Source organism: Petaurus breviceps, unplaced genomic scaffold, assembly GCF_028583685.1.
Source record: "Petaurus breviceps papuanus isolate PSGF00001 unplaced genomic scaffold, PetGlider_PUasm1.0 84, whole genome shotgun sequence".
Lineage (NCBI taxonomy): Eukaryota > Metazoa > Chordata > Mammalia > Diprotodontia > Petauridae > Petaurus > Petaurus breviceps.
In genome coordinates, this window is record NW_027186645.1 from 10,517,097 (window position 1) to 10,527,627 (window position 10,531).

The window sequence follows — 10,531 nt, forward strand, 5'->3', positions numbered from 1 at the left end:
TAACTAGATTGTGAACTCACTGATGCCAATAACCATATATTCTACTTTTTTTTCCAATCAAGCATGTATGTGTATATGCAGCATTGAGTCTACTCTTGATACCTCATAAATGCTTGACTATGTCTTCTCCAGGGGTTTTTACTGGTATGCTTTTTTTTTAACCTGGAAGGAGTGTAAATGATTAATATGGTACTGGAACCAGAGGAGGCTTGCTAGAGCCAATAAATAAATATTCAGTAAAAGCATTTACACTTTGGAAATTGGCAAACACTACAAATCAAGGCTTGATTTATGGTTTTGTTGATTGTGTAGATTTTTTTTTTTGCCAGATTCCATTTGGTTATTTTTTAGTGTCCACAATTTATTAATCAAAGAGTGAGAGGTTCAGGAGACTCCACATGTGACTCTTCATGCCTCAAACTCAAAGTCAAAGTATTGTGGATCAAAATAGTGAATTCGGACATAGCCATCCTCCCCGCCACTGCTGTAGCTCTTGCCATCAGGATGGAAAGCAACACTATTGATGGGGCCAAAGTGACCTTTGACTCTTCCAAACTCTTCTTCAAAGGCAAGGTGGAAGAACCTGGCCTCAAACTTGCCAATTCTGGTGGAGGTTGTGGTTACATCCATGGACTCCTGCCCACCACCCAGGACTACGTGGTCATAGATGGGAGAAAGAGCAGCTGAGTTTACAGGTCGTTCTGTTCTGAATGTTTTTTGGTGCTCAAGGGTGGTGGAGTCAAAGAGCTTGGCTGTATTGTCCTTGGATGCAGTGACAAACATTGTCATGTCTCGGGATGTCTGAATGTCATTAATCTGTCTTGAGTGCTCCTTGATATTCACCATTACTTCTCCAGACTTAGCACTGTACTGGTTGAGTTCCCCATTTTCATGGCCAGCAATGATGCACTCCCCCAAGGGTCCCCACACAGCACTTGTAATCTTAGCATCAGCATTACAGGGGATCTTCATGTATGGTTCATTGCTATCAATCTGGCTGGGGTCCCGGAGGTCAAAGAAATTGACGAAGCGCTGGTAGCCCATCTGCTTATCCGTGGAGAACATGATGATGTTGCCTCCAAAGTCAAACCCACATGTACGGACAGCTGAGTTGGTCTTCAGCAGAGGCAGCTGCTTCCCTGTCTCACAATCCCAGAGGCAGCAACTGTTGTCGGCAGATCCGGTAAGGACATGTTTGGTGTCCCAATCAGCATCCACACACCACACGGCTCCAGTGTGTCCCGTGTGCGTGCCTAGCCTCTCTCCATTTACTGAGTACCACACATTAACAATGGGGTCCTTGGCCACAGTGAAGAGCAGGTCTCCCTCGCGGTTGTACTTGATCTGCGTGATGGACCGCTAGTGGCCCTGGAGCAGGATCGGCTTCATCTTAGCGACTGCACTGGGACCACGGATCTGATTGTGTAGATTTAAGAAAGTGACAGAGACAATTTACACACTGCAGATAAAACTGAAAAGGGTATCTTGAATATATGTTGTTGTTTTTTTATCCAGAGAGCAGGTTGTTAAATAATTATCACACCTATTGTTACAGCGGTTCAAGTATGCAGTTTCTTTAAGGAATACCACAATGAATAGAGAACCAACCTACAGAGAACAAGTCATACTCAATAGAGATTCCCTATGTATCCCTTATTGGACCAAAAGCTAGTTGAACCAACAGATAATTTTTTCCTCAGCCTAGAAAGATACAAAGACAAAAACGAAACAATCCTTGCCCTCGAGGAACTGTATATCCAAGTGTAGCCTGATATTGGTTCAGGCTTCATTTCCAATTGTCCTGATCTATATCTTGTCATTGGACCCAGATGACTCAGGAGGAGAAAGTGAGGCTGGTGACTTTGGACAGCCCTGCCTCACTTCAATTCAATTCACTTGAATGTCATGGCATCACCTCCCTGATATCGTGGTCCTCGTCAAGAATGAAGGACAAACAACAAAAATGATAGTACATTAACAGCTGCATGGACTTTCAGTATTTTTACTTTTTCCTAGCTCAGAAACCTGGAATCTAGAGGGATAAAAACTACAACTACCAATTGTTGTTGGCACGATAGGAGACTATACTTGGTTACTCATTTATATCTCTGAAATGAGGCAGTTCAATGTCTCCGAGATCACTTTCAAGTTTGACTGCCAATGAGTTTGTGATTCTAGGTTTCCTTTGTCAAATTCTCATACTCTGTGGAGTACTTGGAAGTATATACTCTCTCAATTTACCCTCAATTTGGTGCTTGAATATTGAAGCATGGGAAATGTGAAGGATGGGGTAGCATAATGGATGCGATGCTCACTTTTTTCAGCCTTTGGAAACCATTTCATTGCCTTTTGGATAAACTAAAAGGGCTATTTGTGTTGATAAATCATTCCCCTTTCTTATGTCTCCATGTTAAACGATACATAAATAATTTCACTTCCCTTTGTTTTCTCTCCCTACCCTTCAAGCACACCCACTAGAGCTTCAGCAGCTAAAGGTGTAGGCTGTTTCTGATGGTAATTATCTCATTATCCAACACTGTTCTCCACTGCTAAGAATAAAAGAATGCATGTCCTTTATGTACAGTGGTAGTGAGGAATATAATCCCTCCATTGTCTGGGTGAAGGGCAGAATATATGTGTGTGTGTGTGTGTGTGTGAATATATGTATATATATATATGTATATGTATATACACATACTTCTGCATGTGTTTGTGTGTATACATACATATATACATATATGTGTGTGTAACTACATATATACTTCATACATACACATGTGACTATCTATCTAGCTATGTATCTATCTGTCCATCCTATCTATCTAGCATCAAGCCGTGGTGTAGGATGCTCATAACCTATCAGGACCCATCCCAGTACCGGTGTCCTGTTCTTGATAGGGTGGTAAAATCAACATCTAAGCCAGCCCCAACCCAACCCCTACCCCTATACCCCAATACCATTATCTCCCAGCAGAGCTGTCTTCACCAGTAGGGTTAGTGGAGTTAAGCTCTAATGTCTCAGTTCTCCATTACCATTGAGGGCCTAGACACCAGACTCCTCCCACATAAACAAAGGATCTTACCTCTAGAATTTCTGTATATCTGCTACCCTGGAGACTACACAAAGGTAGGCAAATTAACATACATGGGTCCTTCTGTAGAGGTACAATTGCTTCGTCTGAAGAATATAACAATCTCCTGCCTGGTGACCTCTCTCTCCTAATGGACTGACTAGTTAAGTCTATCATACTTTCCACAGCACAGTTCCAAGCTTTCGTCTGTCTTCAAGCCACCTACACCACCCATTTTTCTTTCCTTTGCAGTAGAGGACCTAGAGAACTTTGCCCCATAGTTGGTTAAGAAAATAGACTACATGGGGGTGGAGCCAAGATGGCAGAGTAGAAACAGGACTTCTGTGCAGCTCCTGCTTCCACCTCCTCCAATTCATGTGAAAAATGACTCTAAACAAATTTTGGAGCCACAAAATGACAGAGAGAAGCTAACTTTCTGCTGAAGACAGCCCAGCAGGCCAGCAGGAAGGGGTCAGCGCAGCACTCTAGGAGCTGAGCACAGCCCAGCATGAGCTGGAGGTTTTAGCCTCAGGGCAGCCACAACCAACTTCTGGCTGGAGGGACTTCAGATCACCAGAAGTTGTGGCAGTTTCCAGAATTATCAAGCCATAGATGCTAAGGACAAGTGAGAGGTCAGTGCTATGTGGACTATGGCAACAGGGAGTTCGTGAGTGCAGTCCAGGCTTTGCCCCCTGGAGGGAGAAGTGGCTGAGGCATGGAAGCTGTGCAGCCACTGCTGCATGACTGCTTTAGCTCCTGGCCTGTAGATTGTATGGGGACCAAGAGACAAGTCTGAGGGGTAATTCCTCTTGCTTTAACCTGCTTGGATCTGTATCACTGTCTAGGGTGGAGGTCCTGGGGTTTGTGATCAGTTTGTCAGAGCATGTGGAGGCTTCAGAGAGGGCACCCAACTAATAGCTCCAGCAGCTGAGAAAACCCCAGCAATTGGGACCGAAGCTCCCCTTTCTGGCAGCAGAGTTCTACTATGGCAAAAAAGCTCAAAAGTCAAGTAATTGAGTGGCAACATGAGCAAGCAAAGGAAGTAAAGCAAGCACAGCAACCCCACTCTAGATTTCTTTTTTGGGGACAAAAAGGATCAAAACATAGAACAGGAGGAAGACAACAAAGTCAGAACTCCTGCACCAAAAGATTCCAAGAAAAATATGAGCTGGTTATAGGCCATTGAGGAGTTTAAGAAGGATTTTGAAAACCAAATAAGAAAAGTGGAGGAAAAAATTGGGAAGAGAAATGAGAACTATACAAGAAAATTATTAAATGAGAGTCAACAACCTGAATGAAGAAAATAACACCTTAAAAAATAGACTAACTCAAATGGCAAAAGAGGCTCAAAAAGGCAGTGAGGAGAAGAATGCTTCAAAAAGCTGAATTTTCCAGATGGAAAAGAATCTCAAAAGCTCACTTATGAGAATCATTCCTTTAGAATTAGATTGGAGCAAATGGAAGCTAGTGACTTTATGAGAAATCAAGATACTATTAAACAGGTCCAAACAAAATGAAAAAATAGAAGGCAATGTGAAATATCTCACTGAAAAAACCACTGACCTGGAAAATAGATTCAGGGGAGATAATTTAAAAATTTTTGGACTACCTGAAACCCATGATCAAAAATAAGAACCTAGAAATCATCCTTCAAGAAATTCTTAAGGAAAATTGCCCTGATATTTTAGAACCAGAGGGCAAATTAGAGGTTGAAAGAATCCACTGATCACCTCCTGAAAAAGATCCCCAAAAGAAAACTGCTAGGAATATTATAGCCAGGTTCCAGAATTCCCAGATCAAGGAGAAAATATTACAAGCAGCCAGGAAGAAAAATTTGAATATTGTGGAAACACAATCAGGATAACACAGGATCTGGCAGCTTCCACACTAAGGGATCGAAGGGCTTGGAATATGATATTCAAGAGGTCAAAGGAGCTGGGATTAAAACCAAGAATCACCTACCTAGCAAAACTGAGTATCATGTTTCAGGGGAAAATATGGTCATTCAGTGGAATATAGGACTTTCAAGCCTTCTTGCTGAAAAAAACAGAGTTGAATAGAAAATTTGACATTTGGATACAAGAAACATGAGAAGATAAACAGGGAAAAGGAATCATAAGGAACTTATCAAAGTTGAACTATTTACATTCCTACATGGAAAAATAATAATTCTAAACTTATGAAACTTTTCTCAGCATGAGAATAGTTGAAGGGAATATAAATGTGAATATTTTTCTCAGTATGAGAATAGTTGAAGGGAATATAAATGTATGTATATATGTATATATATATATATATATATACATACATATATATGTCTATATAGGTGAGTATATGGGTATATGAATACATATGTGAGTGTGTGTATATATGTGTATAGGTATTCATAGACAGAGGGCACAGGACCAACTAAATAGGAAGGAATGATACTAAAAAATGAAATTAAGAGGTGAGAGAGGAATATAATGAAAGGAGATGGGGAGAGACAGAATTTGGTAAATTATCTCATATGGAAGAGGCAAGGGAAAACTGTTACAATGGAGAGGAAGAACAGGAAGGCAAAAGGGAATGAGTCAACCTTATTCTCATTGAATTTGGCTTAGAGAGGGAATGACATACACGCTAAATAGGGTATCTCATCCTACAGGAGAGTAGGGGAGAAGGGGATGAGAGGGGGTAAGATGGAGGGTAGTACAGGTTGGGGAGAAGGTAAGTTAGAGACTCCCACTTTTGAAAAGGGACAGGGTCAAAGTAAAGAATAGAACAAGTGGGGTTTGGGATAGGATAGAGGGAAATATAGTCTTTCACAATATATCCACTCTGAAAATGTTTTGCATAGATACACATGTACAACCTATAGTGAATTACTTATCTTCCCAGTAAGGGTGGGTGAGGAGGGAGGAAGGGAAAGAATCTGGAATTCAAATGTTTAAAATAAAATCTTTCAAAATATATATTATTATAATTATTATTTTACATGTAACTGGGAAATAAGATATACAGGCACTGGGGCATAAAGATCTACCATGCCCTACTGGAAAGTCAGAGGGGGGATGGTGGAAGATATGGGAGAGAACAGATTGGGGAAGGGGATATTCAGTGGGATCACTGTTTTGACATGGTGGGTAGGGGAAAAATGGGGAGAAAATTTTTAACTCAAAATCTTATGGAAATGAATGATGTAAACTAAAAATAAACATAAAATTTAATTCAAAAAGAAAAAATAAAATAGACTACATGGGGTGGCAAGGTGGTGCAGTGAATAAAGCACTGGCCCTGGAATCAGGAGGACACTTACTAGCGGCGTGACCTTGGGCAAGTCACTTAACCCCATTATCTTGCCTTTCACCCTCCAAAAAGAAAAAAAAATAGACTATGCCTTGAACTCCCTCTTCTTCCCATTCCTATACTTCAAATCCATCCAATATCATTCTCTTCTTTTTTCAGTTCCTGAGAAAGGAAATTGTCCTCTCTTTTGACAAGTATATTTCCTTTACTTGTGCCTTACCACCCTTCTCAGACTTTAATCTTTCCTTATCTACTGGTCCCTCCCTACTCAGGGAGGGGCAAAAGATGTTCAGGTCTCTCCCATTTTAAAAACAACAACAACAAAACAAAACTTACTTTAACCTGCTATTTACTCCAGCAATATCCTTCTTTCTTTTCATAACCAAATCTTTGAAAAACCTGTCTATGCTCACAGCCTCCACTTTTTTACTTCCCATTCTCCTTTCACAACAACTTGCAATCTAGCCTTTAATTCCACCACTCAAATAGAATGTGTAGCACAGGTTGTCATTGGTTTTGTTGTGAAGAATATGATTGGGTAGTTGATATTTGTCATGTCTCTCTCCTCCCTACTCTATTAATCTCTAGAGTTTCAAGTATATTATTCTGAGGCAAAATAACATATTCTTAGATGCTTAATATTCCCTCTTCTCTTGCTTTATGGAGTTTACATCAGATGAAAAACTAAGAAAACAATCACAATACAATCACAAACTAAGAATACAAGCACAATCACAAAAAATAAGAATACAATCAGAGCCCCTAGTTAGGAAAAGTCCTAATACTCAGGCAGAGATTTGATTTATTGCCCCAGGTTTATCTCTAGATAACCCCTGATTCATTATGTTTGAAGCAAAAATTCAGGACATAGAAAATATTATGGAAAAAGGAGCAAGCAAAATATATTGCCTGACTCCTACTAGGCAAGAAAAGGAAAAAGAGTTGGGGAAAAATTAGTCCTTTTTATAGAATTTCCCTCAGTCCTTCAATAGGTTGATAAGATTTAGACCTAGAAAGGAACTCTGAGGTCATTGAATCCAGCATTTTAAAGATAAGGCAAATGAGACAGAAAGGTCAATGATTGGCCCAGGGTCACAAATTCAGTGTCTGATTTCACTTAGGTCTTCCTAATACTAAGTCCAATGTCACACAACCACTAAACTGTCTCAATAGCATGGGTACAAGCAGTAGGTTCAGCCTGAGTCTTTTACTCTGAGAGATCTAATGGATCTCCTTGATCCATTTCAACCTTTCATTTACTTTCTCCTTCATTTCCTCTTTGCATCCATTGCCCTTTTGTTGTGATTGTTGTTAAGTCGTGTTTGACTCTTTGTGACCCCATTTGTGGTTTTCTTGGCTGCTTTTCAATTTCCTTCTCCAGCTCATTTTACTAATGAGGAACTGAGAGTTAAGTGACTTGCCCAGGGACACACGGCTAGTAAGTATATGAGGCCGGATTTGTACTCAGGTCCTCCTGACTCTAGGGCCAACATTCTATCCATTGTACTAGCTAGCTGCCTTGCCACCCAATCCCCTTCCAAGGTTGGGAGGGAATGAATGCTTTTGCCTTTGTGCTATAAACCCATCAATATAAGTCTCTATTAACACTTTTAATTCCTAAATTCCATGCCCTTCTCTCAGTCCTCATCCTTCTCCATATTTTGCAGCTTTTGACACAGTTAACTACCCTTCCTCTTGATGATTTCTGATCACCTCTGCATTTTCATAATACTACTCTCTCCATTTTCCTCCTTCCTATCAGATAATTATTCAGCATTATCTATGTCTTTCCTCCTAGGCAAGAGTTCTTTGAGGATTCTTCTTGGACTTTCTTCTCTCTCTTAGTGATTTTATCAGTTCCAGTGGACTCAATTATTGCTTTGTAGATGACTCAAAACTCTATATACCTAGCCTTCATCTCTTTCCTAAATCCTAATTCTGCATCATCAACTGCCTGTTGGACATGTTGAACAGGATGTCCTATAGACATTTCAAATTCAATATGCTGAAAAGAGAACATATCTTTCCCTCCCATATGTATCACCATCATTCCAATCAGTCAGTTTTAGAGTCTTGGTATGCTCCTTGATTCTTCACCCTCCATTCTCCATATCAAATCCCTTGTCAAGTCTTATCAACTTCCACATCATCTCTCACTTCTACCTCCTTGTCTTCCCTTCCATCCACAGCACTGCAGCTCAGCCTCTTATCAACACTCACCTGGACTGTTGCAATAGCTTCCTAACTGATCTCTCTGCTTTGTGTTTCTCCCCTCTTCAATCCTTCAATCCTTGATCCATACAATTGCCAAAGTGATATTCCCAAAACAATTCTTATTATCTCATTCCCCTGCTAAAGAAGCTTCAGTATCTATTGTCTCTGGGATAAAATGCATATACATTTTTATTCAGCATTTAAGCCCTAAATAATTCTTTTCTAACCTATCTTTGTAGACATTATTTGCCCTCAAACACTCCATGTTCCAACTAAGCTGGCCAACTGACTGTCCCTTGTACGTGGTATTTCATCCCCTACTTTTGTGGCTTTGTTGCCAAGAAAACCACAAATGGGGTCATAAAGAGTCAAACATGACTTAACAACAATGTGGCTTTAATGCCTCAAACACTTTCAGTTTTCATTTTTGCTGCTTGTAAACTATATCTCCTTTCAAGGATTAGATCAGGAACTTCCTTCTAACAAATCTTCGACCTGATTCCTACAGACCATACATTCAGCTACAATCCTACTTCTCTTCCCAGCTACTTCGTATGTATCTTATATTTACTGTCTGCTATATATAGTGTATTCTACCAGTTGAATATAAGTTCCTTGAGGATCATGAATGTTTTGGTTTTTTTCTTTGTATCCACCATAACCAGTATAGTGCTTTGTATATGGCAGGTACTTTATAAATGCCAGTTAATTTACATCGAATTGTCTAAATGTAACTGATGCATTTCTCTACCTAAATGGTTCAATTTAATAAAGCTTAACCAATCCTATCAATCTGACTAACCTTTCAGATTAGACCAATATCAACTCTTTCCACCTAGTAATGAATTCATTTATTATATTTTATATAGTTATATGATATAATAGATCATGTTTATTCAGCTCATCACAGTTTACAAAATGCTTTACCAAAAAAAATGCTCTCATTTAATCCTTATGGCAATCCTTTGTGACTCACCTCAATTTTTTATCAGTGCCTTTTAAAAACCCTGATATAATTCTGACATTAGCAGTGTAGAAAACTATTGGACATTCATCATTCACACCATCTCTCCCATAGAGTAATGGTTTTTAACATCATCATTAGTGATCCTAAAGGGGGAGTAGTGCATGATAATGAATTCTGTAGAGAGTATGAAAGTAGGAGTTTCTTAAGACATCAGCTAAGGCAGGAAATTATCCCAATTGACTTTGAGGAGTTAGAAGGATGGGGCTATTCTGCAGGGAAAAGTATAGTCAAAGAAAATAAGACACAAAATGGTACCCAAAGAAAAGTAATAGTGGATCTATACCTAGGAAGGAATTATCCTGGAAGACATTTGGGGGAATAATGTATAGCATAACAGACCAGAGACCAGACACTTCTGAGGTGGGGCTATACAAGTTATTACAAAGAGTCTCCAAATCTTTATGCACACTAAAAACTGTCATTTTGAACATCCTTTGACTTCAACAAGACATGCACCATAACTCAAATTAATAAATTAATTAATGTAATTTTACAGAAGCATTTATTAAATGTTTACTATGTACCAGGAAATTGTGTAAAGAACTGAAGATACAAATACAGACAAAACAATATCTACCATCAAGGATTTTACATTATAATATAGGAAGAAAACACATAAAGTGAGAAAAATTATTATTAATAACCAGTGATTTAGGGAGATGTAGAGTTCCCCTTTTTCTTTAGTCCTCATTTCAAAGTTTATTTTCTGGAAAAAAGTTATGGATAATGAGATTAGATTAACTTTCTTAACAATCTTGTTCAGACCCCACTCTAGTCAGGAAGCCTTTGTCCTCTACTCAGGTTTGGGTGGGGTTAAATTCTTTGAATAGATTGCCCAAGACTGGGGCTAACTTAGAAGTAAATGACATAATTAAAGTATGCCATTATATATTAGAATAGGTCCAGCCCCTCATTGTAATATTCATTCTCA

At 39.2% G+C, this 10,531-nt stretch overlaps 1 pseudogene; it reads right to left on the reverse strand.

Moving 5' to 3' along the window:
- Positions 1–335: 335 nt before the first annotated feature.
- LOC138176278 (eukaryotic translation initiation factor 3 subunit I pseudogene) lies at positions 336–1,421 on the reverse strand (annotated as a pseudogene).
- Positions 1,422–10,531: the final 9,110 nt, after the last annotated feature.